Here is a 21,594-nt window from a genome sequence, read left to right on the forward strand (position 1 = left end):
GCGGAGCATCGCCCCCTGGTGGGCATGCTGGGTGGATCCTGGTCAGGCACATGCGGGAGTCTGTCTGACTGCCTCCCTGTTTCCAGCTTCGAAAAAATGCAAAAAAAAAAAAAAAAAAAAAAAAAGAATCCTTTGAGCTCCTTTGGCAAGGGAACTTTTATGAGGCTTTGGACACTGGAGCCATAAAGATCTCCCAAGGAACATTCTAGAAGACAGGCTTGATTTCCGGGTTTTTGGTCACTGTCCCAGGAGTGTGGCAGAGTCCTCTTGGGCAGGAAGCAGGGGGTGTGTGTCAGTGAATAGACTTAGAAATCCTCTCCCCTCAGGTGGGCTGTTCTCAGCATTAAGGAACCCCTGTGCATGACCATGGCTGTTTCACCAGTGGGCTGTTCCAGACAGCGGGAGATTTACTTTACTTATATCAGAGTCCAAGGACCACAGAAATAAATGGTTTTTTAGTAAGAGGAGCTGCTGTTACTAAAGAATGTCACAAAGAACTGTTAATTCTACTCTTTAGTTTCTCTCTAGCTGACTGAGAAGATAGTTATAGAAGGATGATAGTTTGAGTGGCATTCTTCTCTTCTGTCCATTCTTCTAAATACTCTGTGAATTGAGCTCAGCCTGGGCAGGGGGTCTACACTGCATTATCTTGACCTATCATGCAACCATCTTCACCACTGAGCTACACTCTCATCTTTTATTTATAGACAGACGCTAGAAAAAAAAAACCCAGACAAGACATTTTACATCTCCTGTGCTTACATTAGTGTCTAAATAAAGGTGTTTTGAATGACTGAAACAGTGAGAAATACCGTACTTTTGTGCATGTGTTGGTGAAGATACTGATCACTTGATCAATCAGAGTTTCCTTTATAAAGCCTGACGTGTTCAATTCCTACTCCTTGTTCAGGTAAGGGAAGCTTTGTACCTAGAAAGGAATGGCTTTATTACTTCCTTTCTGAAAAAAGGGGATGATGACATTGCACAGATCTTCCCTTTGCTCTGACTGCCAGGAAGCTCAGAGTTAAATCTGATGCAAACTATACCAATCACAAAGGCTCTAATTTGGTCTTATTTCCTCTGGTTATGTCATCCTGTTCTTATTTATATTCCCCCTGTTCTTAATTTAAATTTTTGATTACATTTCCCATCATCTTATTGCAGAGCTCACAAACGTCAGATACCTCCAGTTTCCAGGTACCAGTAAATGACTAAAGTGAGTGGTATAATAAGGCATGGTGTGGACTGTGGCAAACTGAAAGAGCTCTTTCTGGCCACTCTGGTACTAAAACAGTATCATCTCCTTACCCTCATTGTCAATATCTACCCCAACCCTGCTTTATTCATAGCATTTATCACTTTCTGTAACTATCTTACTTATTTGTTTACTTGATTATGCTTGTCTTACCCCTGCTATGTCCTCGTACCCAGAACAGTGTCTGGCACTGAACTGTCCCCCAGTCCACACTTGCTGAGTGAGTGAGTTAGCGAATGAGTATGGGACCAGGGTGGTCAAATTTGCCTGTTTTAACAGAATTTGAAATTTGGATTTTAATATGAAATCTCCTGATTTTTAGATGTCGGTGGCTAGTATAAAAAGATGAAGAACCCTGTGCTGGCCAGAATCAGGCCTTGTTAGTGTATGACCAGTGTTCTGCTCTCCATTCTCCAGCTGTAACCTCCACAGTTTCTTTGTGGAATAACGTAGTACAGTGGTCCCCAACCCCCAGGCCGCGGACCCGTACCGGTCCGTGGGCCATTTGGTACCGGTCCACAGAGAAAAAATAAATAACTTCTGTTTATTTATATTTCTGTTTTATTTATATTTAAGTCTGAACGATGTTTTATTTTTAAAAAAATGACCAGATTCCCTCTGTTACATCTGTCTAAGACTCACTCTTGACGCTTGCCTGGTCACATGATACATTTATCCGTCCCACCCTAAAGGCCGGTCCGTGAAAATATTTTCTGACATTAAACCAGTCTGTGGCCCAAAAAAGGTTGGGGACCACTGAAGTAGTATACACACAAATAAAATCCTACTTCTGTTGTATGGCTCATAAAGCACCGTTGCCCAAGAGTATTTTATTACTGCTCCAATAGTACATGGGAGTAAATTAAGGCCCCTGAGGAGACGAAGCGGACCTATTAGTGGAGGAGGGCAGAACCTGCCCGAGCCATCAGATCCAGCCTCCTGTTGTTAGAGATGGAATTAAGCAAGACTTGTGGAGACAAAACACCTCAGCAAGGCAACTTGAATAACTTCTGCAGAAGAGTGTGCTGCCGCTAGTGAAAGCCGGCCAGCAAGCGCGTGGGCAGAGGGCAAATTTTGATTTTTTTTTTCCCTAATGCAGGCCCTAGGCTGCTGGGTCTTGTTCCATTGGCTGGAGTGTTGACCGTACAATCTCATTCTTTCTTGATTGGCTAGTTTAAATGGCCATGCCAAGGTGGAAGGGAGAGATGTGGATATCATTAACTAGGTAAGGGGGTTGGAGAATGGTCAGAAAAAAATGGATGCCCGGATGAAGGGGGCTGGGGGACTGGTAAACGAGTTAGCTATTTCTCATTCTACTCTCTGGTCAGAGGAATCCGAATGAAGGGGGTTGGGAATTAGTTGAAGAAAAGAACACGAGTTAAACATTTCCTTCACCATTCAAGTTCAGGGAAGAGGGCAGAAAAGCCCTTCTTGCTCTGCTTCCTCTCCTCCTCCTGTCCCGGAACCCAAGGTCAGGCGGATGCCTCACCTGACACAGGTGGTGACCTTGAGTTCAAATTCAGCCTCATGCGGGCTCTGTGCGTCCACCTTTCGGTGCAGAAGGGAGTGACCAGTATGAACATCTCTTAAAATTCTCTCAGACACCACCTTTGGCTCAACTGCCACCAGTCAAAAACCACAAGCTGAAAATGTTTTAGTAGGACACAGATAACTGTCTAATCAAACATACTTCACAGTGTCTCTTCCATGTCTGTATCTTCACACTCTGTTAGAGCTGTAGATTTTTTTTTGTGATTTAGTGAATATCTCAGTCAGTCTTTGAAAACATGACCAAGTTCTGACCAAAACTTTGTTTCTTATGTACTTATTTTCCCAGAGAAGAGCTTTCAAATAAAACTTAAATATTGAAATGTAAATCTCAAACATTTCTAGGAAACATTGAGATGCAAAAAAAAAATTCTCTATGAGATGTAGAATTTTTTTTTTCCCTTTTAACCATTTTCCCCAGAAGCAGTGGTTCATTGTGGTATGCAGAAAATCCCAGCTTTATTGACATTTTAAAATTAATTTTTAAAATTGTGGTAAAATACACATGTCAAAATTGACCGTTTTAACCAATTTTAAGTGTACGGGTCAATGACATTAAGTACATTGACGGTGTTGTGCTACTGTTGCCACCATCCTTCTCCAGAATCCTTTTCATCTAGTAAAACGGAAACTCTGAGCATTCCACAGTAACCTTCCACTCCTTCTTCTTCCAGCCCCTGGCAACCTCCATTCCATCTTCAGTCTATGAATTTGACGACTCCAGGGACCTCACAGAAGTGGAACCGTTCAGTACTTGTCTTTGTGACTGGCTTATTTCACTTGGCAGCACTCACTCAAGTTCCATCCATGTTGTAGCAAGTGTCAGAACTGCATTCCTTTTTGAAGGCCAAGTAATACTCCACTGTATGTTTTTATCACATTTGTTTATTCTTTCGTCTGTTGATGGACACTTGATTTGCTTCCATCTCTTGGATATTGTGAACGATGCTTCCATGAACATGGTTGGGCAAATATCTGTTTAAGTTCTTACTTTCAATCTTTTGGGCATACATTCAGAAGTGGAATTTCTGGTTCATATGTTAATTCTATTTTTAATTTTTTGAGGCATCACCATACCATTTTTCATAGCTACACCATTCTATATTCCCAGCAACAGACCACAAGGACTCCACTTTTCCCACATCTTTGCCAATAGTTGGTATTTTATTTTTATTTTTATAGCAACCATTCTAAGGGGTGTGAGATAGTATTTCGTTGTGGTTTTGATTTGCATTTCCCTAATGATTAGTGACATTGAATATCTTTTCATGTGCTTGTTTGCCATTTGAATATCTTCTTTAGAGAAATGTCTATTTTGCCCATTTTTTTGGATTCAGGTTGTTTGTTTTCGTTTAATCATTGAGTCGCAGGAGTTCTTTTTTTAAAAAAAAATTTTTACTTATTAATTTTAGAGAGAGAGAAAGTGGGGGGAAAGGAGCTGGAAGCATCAACTCGTAGTAGTTGCTTCTCATATGTGTCCTGACCGAACAAGCCCAGGGTTTTGAACCGGCGACCTCAGCATTCCAGGTCAACACTTTATCCACTGCACCATCACAGGTCAGGCACAGGAGTTCTTTATATATTCTGTATATCAACCCTTAGCAGATATATGGTTTGCAAATATAATCTCCTGTTCTACAGTTACTTTCACTCTATTGACTGTATCCTTTCGTGCACAGAAAATTTTAATTTTGATGCACCATCAACATTTCTGAGCTTCTATTTTTGGTTCCCCTGGCTCTCTGGGCACGTGGACTATCGGGAAAAGAGGATTGCCTCACAGTTCCAAAGGCAGAGGCTAAGAGGCCATTGTGGAAAGGCTGCCAACTCCTATTTCAAATAGACTTTTAAGACAGTTTCAAGGATGCCCGCACTCTGCACCCTGCCACCCCTAACCTCCACAGTGAGGGACAGAACTGCTTTAACAATACTAGATTTCAAGCTTTGGGGTAGCCTTGGTTGGTGCTGGATTTGTCAGACAACCAGTCCCAGGTACTATTGGCCTGGAACTCAATGAGTGAGTACAACAGCTGCTCCAAATGATCTCAGTGAATGGGAAACCAATCTTCTGTAACACTGTAACCTTTAAAGGCCAAAACAATGACAAGATTATGGTGGCACCCCACCTCCCAAAGTACATGTCAAAAGAAAAACAACAGTTAGCCATAAAATAAGCTTACATAACTGCAGCAAAGTTCTGATTTCTTTTTCCAGATAATGATTTCAGAGTTTCTTTTCTAAGTTGAGATATAATTTACATATAACATTATATTAGTTTCAGGTTTACAACATACTGATTTGGTATCCATATACATTGATTGCCACAATATATCTAATTAACATCCCTTATCTGATATAGTTACAACTTTATTTCTAATGATGAGATAGTGTTACTTTTGAATTGCTCAAATCTATTCTTTTAAATTTCTCTTTAACAGTGAGGTTGCCTATTCAAATCCCTGGGCTTGCCTGGTCAAGGCACATACAGAAAGCAACTACTATGAGTAGATACTTCCCACTTCTCTACCGTCTTTCTTACTCTTCCTCTCTTTCTTTCTCTTTCTCTCTCTCTCTCCTCTCTCCAAATGCTAATAAGAAAATAAAATAAAATAATTCTGTTTTAATTAATGATGTTTTTAGTGACTCTGCTTTGCTAGAAATAATAATAACACCTAACGTTTATTATACGCCTTTTTCTGTGTACTATGTAAAAGAATAAATTTAATCTTTTCAATCCCATGAGGTAAGTACTAGTATAATCTCTAGTTTTATAGTCAAGAGCAGTAACTTGCCTAAGATCACACAGCTAGTACATTGCAGAGCCAAGATCTGAACCCCTAAAATTTGGCTCCAGAGTCTCTTGCTCTGATGGCCAGAATCCAACCGTATCGGCCCGGCCTGCAAGCAATTCACCTCAACCAGCCTGCACCTGCCTTTCCAGCCCCTCCCTTCGCCTCTGGCACGTCACACACACCACCGCTTTGCCTCCCTCCCAACTGTTCCCGACCTTGTTAGCGCCCGCTCATTCGGGGTTCCCTCTGGCATCTGTCTCCCCTCTGCCGCCCCATCTGGGTGAGGAGCCTTCCCAAGGCAGGCGGTCCGACGGCTGTGATTGTGCTTTCCTGAACGGAACTGGGCCTGCCTGACTCTAGTCTGCTTCCCACAGTGTGGACTGACAGTTCCTTGAGGGTGGAGACCAAGGTTTTAAATCTCTATGTCTCAAACTAGACAAGTACCTGGTACATGAAAACTGCTTAGTGTTGGGTTTTGAGTGAATAAATGAAGGGAAACCTAGATTAGGACTTAGAGTAGAAAAAGGAACAGTAATTGCTCAACAGTAGTTGCGCTCTGGAAATGCTGTGAGTACCCTGAGCAGATAATAAGCAGCCCATGTTGTATAGATGACAGCAGTACCAAATGGAACACAATCGGTGGTGTGGACCTCACTCCCTTAGGCCTTGAACTCAGGACATGTGCTCTAGAGAAATGGAGGAAGCCTGACCTGTGGTGGTGCAGTGGATAAAGCGTTGATCTGGAAATGCTGAGGTTGCCGGTTCGAAACCCTGGGCTTGCCTGGTCAAGGCACATATGGGAGTTGATGCTTCCAGCTCCTCCCCCCTTCTCTCTCTCTGTCTCTCTCTCCTGTCTCTCCCTCTCTGTCTCTCTCCACTCTAAAAATGAATAAATAAATAAAAAAAGAGAAATGGAGGAGACCCCTCTCCTCCCCGCAAATCAAAGACAATGACAATGCATATATATGCACAAATGTTATCACGGATCACAGTGACTTCCGAGTTTCTAAAAAATGTCAAAACTGAATGAACATCTTCTTACTCTTCCTTTCTCTTTCTAAATAATTCAGTCCTTAAAGTCATTATGTGGGGCAGAGAAGGTGGTCACCAAGGAGGGGGATGGAGGAGGATGGTGGCCCAGACAGGGTGGGTAGGCTCGCCACAGAGAAGGGCTGCCCAGCACAGAGACCAGGCCTGGATAGCAAGAGGAAGTTGTTCTCCTGATGGGGCAGCCTGGAGCACCAGAACTCAGGCATGGCAATGTCACCTGCATGGGGCAGGGGGCATGGTCGTGACTGTAGCTGGTTGCTTTCAGATGACAGATCAAGTAAGGAAATACGTAATGAGAATGGGGGCCAGGTTCCATCAGCGTTAGAGACGAGCCTCACAAACGTGGAAAGGGAGAAAACTAGAATGAGCCCAGCGGTATCGGATTGGAATTGGAAGTACCAGTGTGAGTTTAAATTTTTAAATACATTTATTGATATAGAAATATAGATGTATACATACACATACAGGTCTTGACTCTACCCACATAGTCAGGGAAGAGTGATATTCCAATTAGCAATCAGCACACTGAGCAGTCAGACCTTGGATTCTAAATAATTCTCCACAAAAAGGAACTAGAACTTTGGGGGGGGGGGAATAGCTGGTTTAAAAACTGTCACATCTTGTTGTACCAGGAAGTGCTCAAAGGATGATGGGAACATGCCAAAAGGGCACAGTGAAATTTTGATTAGAAATTAGATATTTATGTACTTTCAAAGTATTTCCCTACAGAATACTTATTAATTAAAAAGGAAGAAGACTAATTTACCATAGAGGACTCTGGAAGACAGCTTCTCAATCAAATGATCTCAGTGAAATTTAAAATCATTTACCACCCGACTGGTTATGAGAACACAGCATCATTTCTGAGCTATTCTTACTAAAATTGTGTAACTTGACTTAAGCGTGAGGAAACTCAGACAAACCCAAATTAAGAAACATTCTACAGAATACCTTCCTGTTGCCTCTATTTTAAAAACGTGTCAAGGTAATGAAAGTGAAGGAAATACCAAGGCAACACTCCGTGCTGGAGCAGATGAAGGTGATGTGACAACTAAATGCCTAATTCCGAAATACTCGCTTGCTATAAAGGATGTTATTGGGACAACTGGCAAACACTTGAATTGGTCTGAGGATTCAATTACAATTGAAAACAAACTGGGTCTGAGGATTAGATAGTATTAATGTATCAATATTCATTTCCTGATTTTGTGGTTATGCAGGAGAAATCTGTTGGAAATGCACATAAATGTATTTATGTAAAATGAGACCTCATTTTGGTGGTTTATTCTCAAAGGTGTTCAGAAGAATGTAGTACACAATTCTTTGTACCATACTGTACATGCCCTTCTTCTAAATGTTTGAGATTTTCCAAAACAATATACATATATATGTATTCTACACATATACATACACATATATATTCTATAACTATCTTTACAACTAATGACTACATTAAGTTGAAATGATAGTATTTTCCAGCTTTTCAAGGACACAGCTGTCCAGAGGCTATTTTGGGGTGGACAAAATACAGTGGGCACATCTGCTGTATGTTGGTTCTCTGCTGAGGTGCAGGAGATGGGGACTCTCACTGCACTCATAAAGAATGAGTAGATTCCTGAATAGCTAGAAAGAGCTACCTAGCACACGCATCTGCAGGGCTGACAGTGCCACCATTTGACTTCTCTGATGATGGACACATCTGCCAGAACCAAAAAGCAGAAACACTGAGGGTTCCTTTGAGCTCTCAGGAAGTCTGTGGGACAACCAAGGGCAAGTTCTTCACTGTTGATCGGGAATGTGACCTGTGCAGGGGACTGACCCCATCACGTTCATTCGAGGCTTGGTCCACAGGGCTAATAATAACCACTGCCTATCGGGCACCTCTTGTGGGCCAGAAAGCAGGATAGGCATTCTGTGTTTTCTTTAATAATCATCATAATGGTTCTTCTGTTCAAATATAGTCCCCATATTTATACTTAGAGAGAGGAAATAGGGCTCAGCAAGATTTAGTAACTAGGTCATTGTTACTTCCCTATGTTGAAGCCCAGTATCTCAGAATGTGACTGAATTTGGATAGAGAGCCTTTATAGATGTGATTAAATTAAAAGGAGGTCATTAGGGTGAGCCCTAATCCAATGTGATGGGTGTCCTATGAGCAGAAGAAAGCTGGACACGTGGAGGGACACCAGGCAGGGGTGGGCGTCCACAGGGGTAAGACCTGTGAGGACACAGTGAGAAGGCCCCATCAGCAAGCCAAGGAGAGTGACCAGGAAGGAACCAGACCTGCTGATTCCTTCACTTGGAAATTCTAGCCTCTAGAACTTAGAGAAAATAAACGTGTTGTTTTCATGACCCAGGATGTGGTATTTTGTCATGGCAGCCCCAGTGACTAAGGCAGTTAGGCTATGAATCTGGCAGAGGATAAAGCTGGGTTCAGAATCAAATCCGCACAGCTCTTTCCACTGCCCTATGCCACCTTCCTCCATGTAGGCCTCGCTGGGAAAACTCTTCTCAGCTTTCCTGACGGGCTGCCGGAACCCTCGCCCCAAATCTCACAGACACAGCCGGTCCCTCCTCTGTCACCCCAGGGCACATATCACACTGCATGCAAACAGCTGCACACAACTAACTCACAACGTCCGAACCACATTGAGAGTAGGGCTCCTCCTATCTGCATTCCCAGCATGGCCCATGGAGCCCGGCACATGGTCATGGCAATAGTCAGCAATTATTGAGGCCTCACATGCATTATCTCATTTAAACCTTACGACAGCTCCACAAAGTAGGTATTACCAATATTCCCATTTTATATATCAGAACACTGAGATCACAGGGGTTTACTGAATTACTGCAGGACACAGAGCTAATAGGCACTGAGACCAACATTCAAGTCCAGATGGTTTAATTCTCAGGCTGTGCTCCTCACCGCAGCTCTGAGCACAGTGGTGCGTGGGGAGTTGTGCGGATCTGAAGAGCTCTTCCTCGGGGCAAGCACCCACTTCCTGCCAACCCACGCATGATGCTCACTGGCTGCGGGGAGTTCTCACACACACTGCCACCCAGCCCCACTCGGCATGCCTGCTGATCTCCTTGAGCAGACGGTTTGTACCACACCCTGACATGTGACCCAGTGTTGAGCACAGGGCGCATTATTTATCAATACTTGTTCAACTGGATGCAAGGCCTGGCAGTGGGTGGAAACAGGTGTGAGTAATGAGTGGTATATTGCACTGGGCACTAGGACAATCTGTTTCTGGACTATTCAGGAGAGTTTCAGCCTCTAAACTTCATCTTCTCACCAGATCATTTGCCGGAATATATGGCAGAGAATGCGGTCAGTATTTGGTTTAGAAAGTGGAGTCATCATTCTACTGAAAAGAGGCAGGAATAGAGATAAGATATGCTGCCTGGCCCTTACCTACTCACAAGCTGCTGGGCAAGTCACAATTTCTCTGCACCTAAGTCTGCATGAGTGAATCTGCAATGATAGTGCCTCTTTCTGCCGTGGGAATGCAACATGTGACTGTGTTCTGAATACTGATGAAGAATAATGTTATGTAAATACAGTCACCATTAGTGGTTTTGCTTATGTTTTTACAGACCAGATTGGCCAATAAAAATATTAAATTACAAAGCAGTTCTTATTTTTAAAAGTAAAGGAAAGCTTCCCAGAAGACCAGCACAGAAAAGAAATCGGACATAAGGAGAGCAAATGTCCTGAGGTCTTTGTAGAGTGTTTTGAAAAACATATTAAGTAGGTTCTTCTCACAACTCTGTGTGTGTGTGTGTGTGTGTGTGTGTGTGTGTGTGTTAGAGGCAGAGTGGGGGGCTGGGCTGGGGTAGTCAAGGGAAAAACTTTTCTCAAATTGCATGAGAACCAGGCCTCTTACCTTTGCTGCGCTGGCAGGGCAGTTCCAGCGGTGTGAGGCCTTGGGGGACAGTCCCCCTTCAAGCTAAGCTCTTCTGACTCAGCAGTAGCCCAGGAAAATGTTCTTCCTCTTTCCTCTGTCCTGTCTTGCAGACGTGCACGTAAACCACTTCACTTTGTGCACTCGGGGGATGATCAGCTCACCCGTTTCTTCTGCAAGGCTCCTCTGTGACCCCAGAACACTCAGCACCAGCACAATGTCACGGACAGAGCTGATCCACGACCCTGAGAGCAACTAGCTGGGAGTCTGCAGGGAGAGCAGCCCCCTCAGAGCAGGCTGTCATTAGCATCAGTGCCGGCTCTGGTCTGGTTTGGATGGGACTGCGCACCCCCACCCTTCCTTGAACGAACTTCCTTTTCGCTGTGGGTAAAAGCCAGGATCCTTTTGTTCACCTGCAGGACTGCCAAGTCGGGTTTGCTGCGACCCTGCTGTTGTTTTCCTGCAGGCAGTGGGAATGTGAGCTTGGAGCCCGCCAAGGGAAATCCACAAGGAAATAAACACAGGGTCACTGCACCTTCAGGTCATCACGAGTCCTGGGATATCATCATGCCGGGACCTGGATGGGTTTCAGAATCCTGGGCATCTTTTCATGTTTACATATGCAAAGAAATGTGCCCTGAAATCTGTATCAGACAAATCAAGCAATTCTGACTTGTTCCGATGCCCTGCCAAAACTCAAAGATTTGCTATAGGCAGTGTCTCTCATAGCGGGACATTGGCTGATGTTTGTAGGCAAAACTGAGTGTGTTGATGGCTGATGCTAGTTAAGACTTTTATCTCTGCAGATACAGAATTGTTGTTTAAATAGGATTTTTTCTATGCATTCTTCAATGTCATCATCATTATCAACAGAAGCAGCATCTTTGCTAACACTTATTGCGTGCTTACTGTCTTCCGGGTCCTGTGAGGATTTCCTGATCTGCCTGCTCTATTTTATTTAATTCTCAACATAATCCTGTAACTCTCACTCCTGTTTTATAGATGTAGAAATTGAGGGTTAGAGAGATTAAGTCACAATCCTGCAAAGTGACCCAGCTACATTTTAAAAATGTAAAAACTGCCTTTCTGGAAGGGTGTTTTTCTGCATCTTGCTTTTCCTGCTCGTCAGCTTAAGTACTTCTGCAGACTGACAGGTCTGGTGGTGGGCAAATGGCTCGCTTAGTAAACTCAGCTCTGGGAATAGAATTCTAGACAGAAACATAAATCACTGGTGAGTTAAGCGGTCTCCCCCCAGAGCTGTGGATCCCTGCTATATTTACATCACTTGCCCACAGAACACCCATAGCCCGGGTGCCCTCTCTTCTCTCTGATCCAAGGTGTTTCTGGCTGCTGTCACCGTGACTCTAATCTACCAAAAGGAAGTGCACTGTGAATCTCTTGGCCTCTGTGTGTGCTTTGGTCACAGCCTGATGACAAGTTTGTCCTTTTGACTTTGGGAGCCTAACCATTCCAAGCTTCTTTTAATCAATAATCCATAGAATGAATGACACTCAATTCCCAGCCCCAACACTTCTGCTTGTTAAGGAAGAGATCACTCAGCACATGTGTTTTCAGTCTCCAGGTCATTGTGTAACTTCTTTTTTTGTCACTGTTTTTTTATTGTGTTCGTCTTTACCTCAGTCATTCGCCATGAGCTCTCCCGTGCCATGGCGGTTACCCAGGACAGCTGGCCGCCAGTCAAAGGAAAGCACAATCATTAATTAGGCGACAAGGAGATGGCTCCCAGCGGGGTCCACGTTGTCTGTTTTTGTAAATATGAAAGTTGCGACATTGGGGCAGTTCTTGCTCATCCTTGTTACCCTTGGGTTTGATGTGGTGCAGCTTTAGGATGTTTTGTTCTGGGGCCCCCTAAGCCTTTAAACTTGAGGTGGGTCAGCTTTTTGTTCTTAACAGAGATTCCAGCATTATCGGAGTCAGAGCAATAAAGAAGATTAGAGAGGGACTGGGCGTTCAGTTTAGATACCATTTCACTTTTCTTTCCAGGTGGTTTTCAACTGAGTACAGTGTCCAAATATGTTTATAGATTCGGGTCTTGGAGTTCTTTGATGAGAAAAGGCAATTTATTAGAGTCAAATGGGCCTTTTCAACCTTATCATGTGAAACAAAAAACCAAACGTTGGAAAGGAGCTGATGTCATGTACGCTTTCATGCTCCTCATCTGCTTCACAGCTTTTCACCACCAGGAAATAAAGACAGCAGGCCCGGGGACCATTGGAAGCTTCGAGCTTTTTCATTCAGAAAAGTAAGGTAAATGAATTTCACTTCTCCCTCCTCTCCTGTGAGCATCTGGATCAGTCCTGATTAAATTGGATCCAAGAATTGAGTCCGTTCTGGGATTGACAATAAACACGCACAACTCCAAAAATATTTTTTGCATGGTCATGTAACCAAGGGCGCTGACTGTTTAAAACTGGAAACAGAGAGAAGTCATGGATGAAAAACAGGACGTATTAATTTAGCCTTACAAATGTGCCCTTTCCAAAGCCAGAATTACTCACTCCCTGGCAGCTCATGGCGTGGAGACCTGGGTCTGCTCAAACTCTGCGGCTTCAGAGTATCCATTCCATTTGGCGTGGGATGTTCCAGGTGAGTGACAAGCTCCAACTCGGCAGAAATGTCCAGATGTAATCAAAATCCTAATTATTACGGGAAAGCACACATGGCTTTGCCACACAAGGTAAAATGGCCCGGTATTTGGTGTCCCAGAAAAGTAACATGCCCAGTTACATGCAGAGAAAACAATTTCATTTTGGGTGCATTCTGAGGGAGGGGTGTGAACTCTGAGCAATGCAAAATCAGAGTGGAGCCCTTTCAGCATTCTGTAGCACCTGAGCTAGCTTGGAATATGACCACTTTACAAGATGCTCATGGGGGAAATGGATTTATCATAACAGGAGGTGAAAATGGTTTCTTTGAAACTGATTGCTGTCTTTTTTTCTCCTCTAAGCACGTACAGTATTTCCCTACGTATAAGACTCACCATTTTTTGAAAAATTTGGGGTCTAAAAACTGGGTGCGTTTTATACAGTGGTTGTAGAGTTTTAAACTTGCATTTCTCACTTTTTTGTGCTTGTTTTTGCACTCATTGTTGTAGATCAATAAACCTTGAGTTCAATAACTTTATGTAATAATGTACACTTTTTTTTTTTCAAATTTTTGGGCCCCCAAACTAAGGAAGGTGCTTCTATACATGGAAGCGTCTTATACACGGGGAAATACAGTAAGTGGTAGTCTGTCCACCTGTGTCCACACATTGTAGAGGCAGAGAGGAGCCCAAAGCCCCACCTGAGGCTTTAACGCCACCTCTGTGCCAAGGCTCCCATGTTTGTATCGCTGGCTCAACCATTTCCAGAGCCTCACAGCCATTTCCAAGTTCACACAGCCAAAGCCAACTCCTCATCTCCTCTAGATGTCTTTCTTTTCCGCCTCAGCACATGGCCCTTTCCCCGGAGTGCTGCGGCCTGAGGGCTGCTTTTCCTCAGCCTCCTCCTGCAGTCCCGCTTGCCATTACAGAGCTCTTGGATCAATTCCACCTCGTAGTTTATACCAGTGGTCCCCAACCCCCGGGCCACCGACCGGTACCGTGGGCCATTTGGTACCAGTCTGCAGAGAAAGAATAAATAACTTACATTATTTCCGTTTTATTTATATTTAAGTCTGAACGATGTTTTATTTTTTTAAAAATGACCAGATTCCCTCTGTTACATCCGTCTAGGACTCACTCACTCTTGACGCTTGTCTCGGTCACGTGATACATTTATCCATCCCATCCTAAAGGCCGGTCCGTGAAAATATTTTCTGACATTAAACTGGTCTGTGGCCCAAAAAAGGTTGGGGACCACTGGTTTATACCCCCTGCTGGCTTGCCCTCTGGGCTGCGGCTGCGCAGCAGGCTCCCAGCTGGTCTTCCTGCTCTCCCTGCCTCGGGGCCCTCCACCAGATCGGCACTCCTCACTCCAGCCAGACTAGGCTTTTGCAAGAGTAACTCCAGTGATGCCATTAGCCTAAGGAAAAGCCTCAAGGCTTTCCACGGCACTAAGGAAGAAATAAAGAATTGCTGACTTGGCCCATGAGTTTTGGCACAATTTGGTCGCAGTCACCTCTGCAATGTTGCAATGTTACCTCGGCTACACTCCCCCGTCAGCATGTTCCCGCCTCACGCTGGCCCGGTGTCTCCTGAGCACGCTGAGCTCTCTCCTCCATCGCACAGCTTTGCCGCACTCAACCGCCCTCCACCCCTACCCCCCCCCCCACAACCCCCTTCTCACCTCCTAACTCATCTTTCAGGTCTCAGCTCAAATGTCATTTTCTAGAGAACCCCTCCCCCATTTCCTTTGTAGTACTTGATACAATTTGTAAGGGTATTACTTGCTTATTTGCTTAATGTATAGTTTACCCTTCTAGACCCACTCCTCCACCTACAGCTAGGTCTCCCTCCATGAAGGCAGGAACTAGGTCTGTTTTGTTCACAACTACCTGTCCAAGGCCTGGTACATAGTAAGTTCCAAATTAAAGGGGGAAAAAAAGTAAGTTGAATTAAAGAATGAGTAGTTAAATGAGAAAATCTTTTTCTCTCAATTCACATCACTTAAGAATTTCTTAAATAGCTGTTGAGAGGTACTTACTTGTACTTATTCAGATGCAGACACAGTTTCTCCTTGTGCACACAGAGAATTAGCAAGACCACGGTCTCAGAGAATCTAACCTAGTCCTCCCCTGAGGTTCCCCTTTCTGTGGCTTCTGAAAGCACACTGTTCCATAGCGTGGGGACCCCAGTGAAGGGGGACCTAGGGGATGGACTGGAGTGGGCCCAGGACCAGCGTGTTTCTGGCTTCCCAGTTTAACTTTCGTAAGTAGTTCCCTGTGGAAACAATACGGCCGAGTGGAAACTGCCGTTATTAACCCGTTTGGAGGCCAGCTCTGCGAAACCAAACACCACTTAGATTTAGAGCCTCAGTTTATGGGGGGAGTGTGTTCCAAATTCAAACAGCCAACATACTACAAAAAAAAAAAAAATCTCTCAGAGCAAAAACTCTAAGTGGGAGTTGCTTGTTCTGTGTTTTATATAAATTTTCAAATATCTGATGACTCATCACCAGCCACACCCTCCCCAACATCTCATCCTAATCTGGATCCTGGTTAGGACAACACTGGGCATGCCTATGAGATAATTTATTCACACGGGGGGGGGGTATTTATTTGTGTTGAGGCAGAGCAGGAAATGTTTATTTTCCTGTCCGTTTTTCGGAAGCAAATTCCAATTCATTCCCCAAGAGAGCGCAATATGGAAGTGGGCTGCCAGTCACCTCCCAGAGCTCCTCCCAAGAGGAAGAGTAAGGACCAATCTGATTGGTCAGAGCATGCCCCCCCCCCCCATTCCAGGTACTGGGCTGCTGCATTGAAAAGCAAGGGTCTCTTTCCCTCTGCCTCCTGGATCTTATGTGCTCATTGGATGACAGGAAGGGTGCCTGTGTAGCCCCTGGGTTCCCTGTTTTAGGCAACTCATGGGGGGACACCAGGCCAGCTGATGATGCAGGTCTCTGCTTTCTAGCTTCCATCTCCTTCCGTGCCTGCCCCTGTTGGGAGGACAGACTGTAGATCTCATGGCTCAGGGAAGGCAGCAGAAACCTCTCAGACCAGCTCCTTAAAGTGGCTGCTGATTTAGGGTCTTTTATTCACTCTTTCTTTCCTCAACTAGAAGAAACACCCCCTACCCCCTAACTTCAGTAATTTGTGTTATATTTTAAATTGTTTCTTTTATAAACAACTTTTATATCCATGTGTAAATGCATGTAAAAACAGATTTTACACAAGAATTAGAAAATGTGTATATTAGATGTTAGCCTTGTCTACAAAACCAGTGTTAAAACCTCTACATCCTAGACTAGTGAATAAAACCTACATAAACTGCCCAAGGAATTCCATATTAGATGGCTTTGCCTGTGAGCCAACCCAATCAAATGCACATCGTGCACTTGATCTCCCTATCTAGGACTTCGGGTCTGCACTTCTGTCATCCACATAATAGTTTGCAAGACTCTGCTCACAAATTAAGTACCCTGTCATTGAAGTGAACAGACCTAGAAGGATGTAGGGGGCTTGCTCAAGACCACAGTGGGTCTTGGAGCTGGGCATACGCATCAGATATCCAGCCCTCAGATCTGCACCCTGTGAATTTCAAGTGACCTCGCGGTGGCTGCACTTCCTCCCAACTGCTTCCCAGGAGAACTCAGTTTGCAATCTCTAGGGAAATTCATTTCTTATATGTCTACCCCTAAGGCGCCCCAGACTACCATAGGAAGGGGAATTGGGAGCAGAGGTTGCTCTGAAAGCAATAAAGACAAATAATAGGACTTGTTACATCAAGAAAAATCAAATTTTACTTGCAATATCTCTATTTTTTTAATTTATTGATTTGAGAGAGAGAGAGAGAGCACAACAATGATATGTTTTTTTACTTATTTATATACCACCATTGGTTAATTCTTACATGTGCTCTGACTGAGGATCAAACCCGCAACCCAGGTGTATCAGAACAATACTCTAACCAACGGAGCTACCCAGCCAGGGTTAAATATCTCTAAATTTTTCATCAGAGTAGGAAGAATGCATAGACTGAAATTTTTCACTGTCCTGTGTATTAGAAATGCTGAGCAGTTTGGTTTTGCCCCAGGATTTAGGAAGATGTCATCTTTATACATTTATTTATTTTTTCATGCCTTTTAAAAAAATTAGAAATATTTCCCTTTGGGGGGAAACTACCTCATCCAGGGCTCTGTGAATGCCGTGAGCCTCAATATTGTCTATTTTGGGACAGTCATGGAGAAGGTAACCAAACTGTTATTCACCAGGCAAGGACTGCAGTGTTCTCCACGATTTTGTTCTCAGTCCTGAGGACACTGTCAACACTTAATACATAAATAAAAGAGCAATAACAAGTATTATGAATGGAAAGAATGATGTGAAGAACACTCCAGATTTCTTACAATCCAGGAAAAAATTCATGGAGTTATGTCAGACTTTTGAAAAAAAAAAAAAAATCCAAGATGCTGTGACACATCTTTATTTTTAGAGGACAAAAGGCTTTATAATCCTCATTTTGAAAAGGCCTGGTTAATTGCTCTGATTAATTGGTTGGGCTGTTTAATTTTTAAAGCCACATCACAATGAAAAAGCAATTGGAAAACATAGAAGCATTTTGTTTTTAAACGTGGAGAGTTCTCTAAACTGGTTCAGACAGCTGGACCCCATTTTATGTTTGTTTTTTCAAACAGATTCTTAGCGTTCTAAACCAACTCCAGCTGTACTAATTGTGTTTCAGTGACTGGTTGATGTTGTCTCTTCTGGGAAATCTCGTTTAAAAGGAAAATGGATGCTCAAATCTCAGTGTAGTTGCCTTATTTCTGCGGTCTCCGTGCTTGTGGTCAGGGCGCTCGTCCTCGCACTCCAGGCCTGTGCTGATGTACAGCTGCTAGACCTTCCGTGTCCAGGGCAATCGTGCCGCGTGGCCTCTAAAGACTCTACATGGGTCAGTACCTCTTTCCCCACCCAGCTGCTCATAAACATGTGCACGTACAAATGCTTTGAGATATCAAGAGAAATTATGTTTTGCTTTAAAAATCACAGAAGTAAAATACTCTTAGTGAAAAACTCAGACAAGTGTGAAGAAAAAAGGGCCTCAAGTAAAAAGTATAATCCTGCCTGTCCCTTCGTGCCCAATATTAAACACACACACACACACACACACACACACACAGAGACATGCACACTTACACACCCTCATCCCAGTTGCTAGGAATAATTATTTTATATATATCTACATATAACTATATCTATCCATCCATCTAGCTCAGTGGTTCTCAACCTTTCTAATGCCGTGACTCCGCAATACAATTCCTCATGCTGTGGTGACCCCAAACCAAAAAATAATTTGGGTGGCTACTTCATAACTGTAATTTTGCTACAGTTATGATTCGGAATGTAAATACCTGATATGCATTATGTATTTTCCGATGGCTTTAGGCGACCCCGCTGGGGTCGCGACCCACAGGTTGAGAACCGCTGATCTAGCTAGATAGCTAGCGAGATTCTGATTCAGCCTTATGACTTGCTTTCGGCAATAGATATAGGCAGAGATGACACTGTGGGGATCAGAAGTCAAGGCTACAAGATTTGCTGTCACCCTTTGGTATGTTGCTGCTGCCATGGGAACAGCCCGAACTAGCCTTCCTGAGGATATGAGAACAGGTAGAGAAAAGGGCCAGGTGGAGACACTAGTCCCCTGTCTACTGCTCACAAAAATTAGAGAATATTTTATTGCTTCATTTGAAAGTCTTCATTTGAAGCTCTTCCTACGAAGCGATAAAATATCCCCTAATTTTTGTGAGTAGTATATAAGAGTGCACCCAGCCAATGCCACATAGAGCAAAGACAAGCCGTCCTAACTGAGCCCAACCCAAACTGCCAAACCACAAAATCATGAGTACATAAATGATGGCTGTTTTTAAGGCATTACAGTTTTTGGAATGGTATGTTATGAAACAATATAGAACTGATACAGTAGAATAGGCAACGGTCTATATTTTGTTTTTAAACTCAAATTTAAAATGAGTGAAATACATTTTGGACACTCTTTCAAGTCACTGTACACAGCTCTTCCTCATGTTTTAAAAAATAAGCCATGATACGAAAAGGCCAGAATTATTTAAAATATTTACTATTAGTGGACGCAGGTTGTTAACAAAAATTTTGCTTACACAAACAGTGCTTTGTGAGCTTTACCTTATCACTTACATTGATAGAAGTGGAATTGCTGGGTTAAAGGAATTATGCATTTAAATGTTTGATGTGTCCAACTGCAATTCAGAATGGCTGTGCCAACTCCCAGACCATTGACTTTATCAAATTTTAAAGGAAAATCTTAATAGCTTGGTTCGGCCCTCTCCCTAAGTTGGCCAGAGAATTGGGAAACAGAGCTTGAGAGAGGCGCAGAACTGTGTGGAACTTTCTCTTAAGCTGTGGTGAGAACCGAGCCAGGAGCAGGATATGAAGACAGGACAGGAGAGTGAGGGAGGGGGCGGGGGAAACTTGGAGGAGTTTGGCTCCACCCACAGGACACAAAGACACTTTTTCTACCTCTGAGAGTTTTTCTGGAAATGTTTAGTAGACAAGGTTGCCAACTAAGAGCTTTCTAAATAAAAATTATGGCAATAATAAGTCTGAAGTATTAAAGATAACAGTAGCAGTTAAGGTCCAATAAAAACTTAATATTAAGGCAACTTAAATCCAGCTGGTCAGTCATTTTTCTTAGCCAGAGCATGTGGATGAACCCCAAACCCCTAGAGACCTTCTGTAACTCTAAATGTCCAAATAATGATGATGTTTAATATTCACCCTGTGGCAGATGCATTTAAAAAGGCATCATACCTTGGCTGGTTTGCTCAGTGGTAAAGCATTGGCCTGACGTGTAGATATCCTGGTTTGATTCCCAACCAGGGCTCACAGGAGAAGCACCCACCTGTTTCTCCACCCCTCCCCATCCCCCTCTCCCTCCCACTCTCACTTCTCTCTCTCTCTCTCTCTTTCTCTTCTCCTCTCCTGCAGCCATGGCTCAATTAGAGAAAGTTGGCCCCACGTGCTGATGATGGCTCCACGGCCTTTACCTCAGGCACTAGAAAATGGCTCCAATTGCAACAGAGCAGTGGCCCCAGGTGAGCAGAGCATCACTCCCTAGTGGACTTGCTGGGTGGATTACGGTCAGGGTGCATGCGAGAGTTTATCTCTGCCTCCCCTCCTCTCACTTAATAAATTTAAGAGAAAAAAAAGGTATCACATATTGTTGCATTTAATTCACACAGTGGAAGAAGAAACTTGCTCAAGTTTACAGTGGTGAGTAGTAGAGGAGCCATCATTCTAATCATTTGATCCCAGAGGCTCTGATCACATCAGCTTCTGTGTGATGGACCTGTTGGCTGCCTACTCCCACTGTTACTACTTCTTGTGAGAGGCTGGAGATGCATCCCCTCCCCAGAACCCCTTGCACTAGAACACACATATGTGACCAACAGGACCCTAGGAGAAGTCAGCTGGCAGACAGGTGGAAAGAACCTCTATCCTTAATGACGCATCAGTCTGCGGATCCAACCTGGCCTTGCCTGCTTACCTCTCAAATTCTGGTTTTGTGAGATGATAAAATTCCTGTGTGTTTAAGACCAGGTTTTTTAAAAAACATTTTTTAAGACTTTATTTATGCATTTTAGAGAGAAGAGAGAGAGAGAGAGAAGGGGAGAGGAGCAGGAAGCATCAACTCCCATATGTGCCTTGACCAGGCAAGCCCCGGGTTTTGAACTGGCGACCTCAGTGTTCTAGGTTGACGCTTTATCTACTGTGACACCACAGGTCAGGCTGTTTAAGACCGCTTTTAATGAAGGTGTTCTTGTAGCCGAAATCAACCTAACAAAACATTACTATTATTATGCTGCCTCCCAGAAAATGTCATTAATTGTAACCTGGGTACATTGAAATTGTATTTTTAGACAAAGCTCAGAAATCCCAAAAGAAGAATCCAGAGCACAAATTTCATGTGTAATAATCAGAGCCCTGCTTGATTTTACTATTTTAGTCACACACACACACAAAGGGTTATTAATGACAAGTTTCGTCATTTTAAAATCACTCTTACTAAAGAGAAGTAAAAAGGGAAAAAGCTAATTTGTGTTTTAAGTGGGGGGATCCTAGTTTAAAAAGTTCTTGCCAACTTACTTGGCTGTGCAAAGGCCTGTACTAATTGTTGAAATAAGGGAGAATCAGAGATAGGAACTGGAAATGTCCCCCAATAGGAACCAGGAAACATTCTGCTCTGCCCTTGTACCACAACCAGCTTTCAAAATTTTATTTCTAATAGAAATGGTCACCTCCTTTGAAAGTTTAACCATTCAGAAGGTCCTCATGCTTCCACCAGAAAACAGAGTCCTCATTCTCTGATTTTCCCAGCAAGAATATGATTTAAGGGAATGAAGTC

At 43.4% G+C, this 21,594-nt stretch overlaps 1 protein-coding gene across 1 annotated transcript in view; it reads right to left on the bottom strand.

Moving 5' to 3' along the window:
* Positions 1–10,720, bottom strand: part of LNX1 (ligand of numb-protein X 1) — a 170,625-nt gene extending 159,905 nt beyond the window's left edge. The window contains exon 1 of the mRNA XM_066387195.1: positions 10,536–10,720. The gene's annotated coding sequence lies outside the window, so the exon portion shown is untranslated. The remainder of the gene's footprint in view (positions 1–10,535) is intronic.
* Between the last annotated feature and the right edge of the window lie 10,874 nt (positions 10,721–21,594).

The sequence above is a fragment of the Saccopteryx leptura genome, chromosome 5, assembly GCF_036850995.1.
Source record: "Saccopteryx leptura isolate mSacLep1 chromosome 5, mSacLep1_pri_phased_curated, whole genome shotgun sequence".
In the NCBI taxonomy this organism is placed as follows: Eukaryota; Metazoa; Chordata; class Mammalia; order Chiroptera; family Emballonuridae; genus Saccopteryx; species Saccopteryx leptura.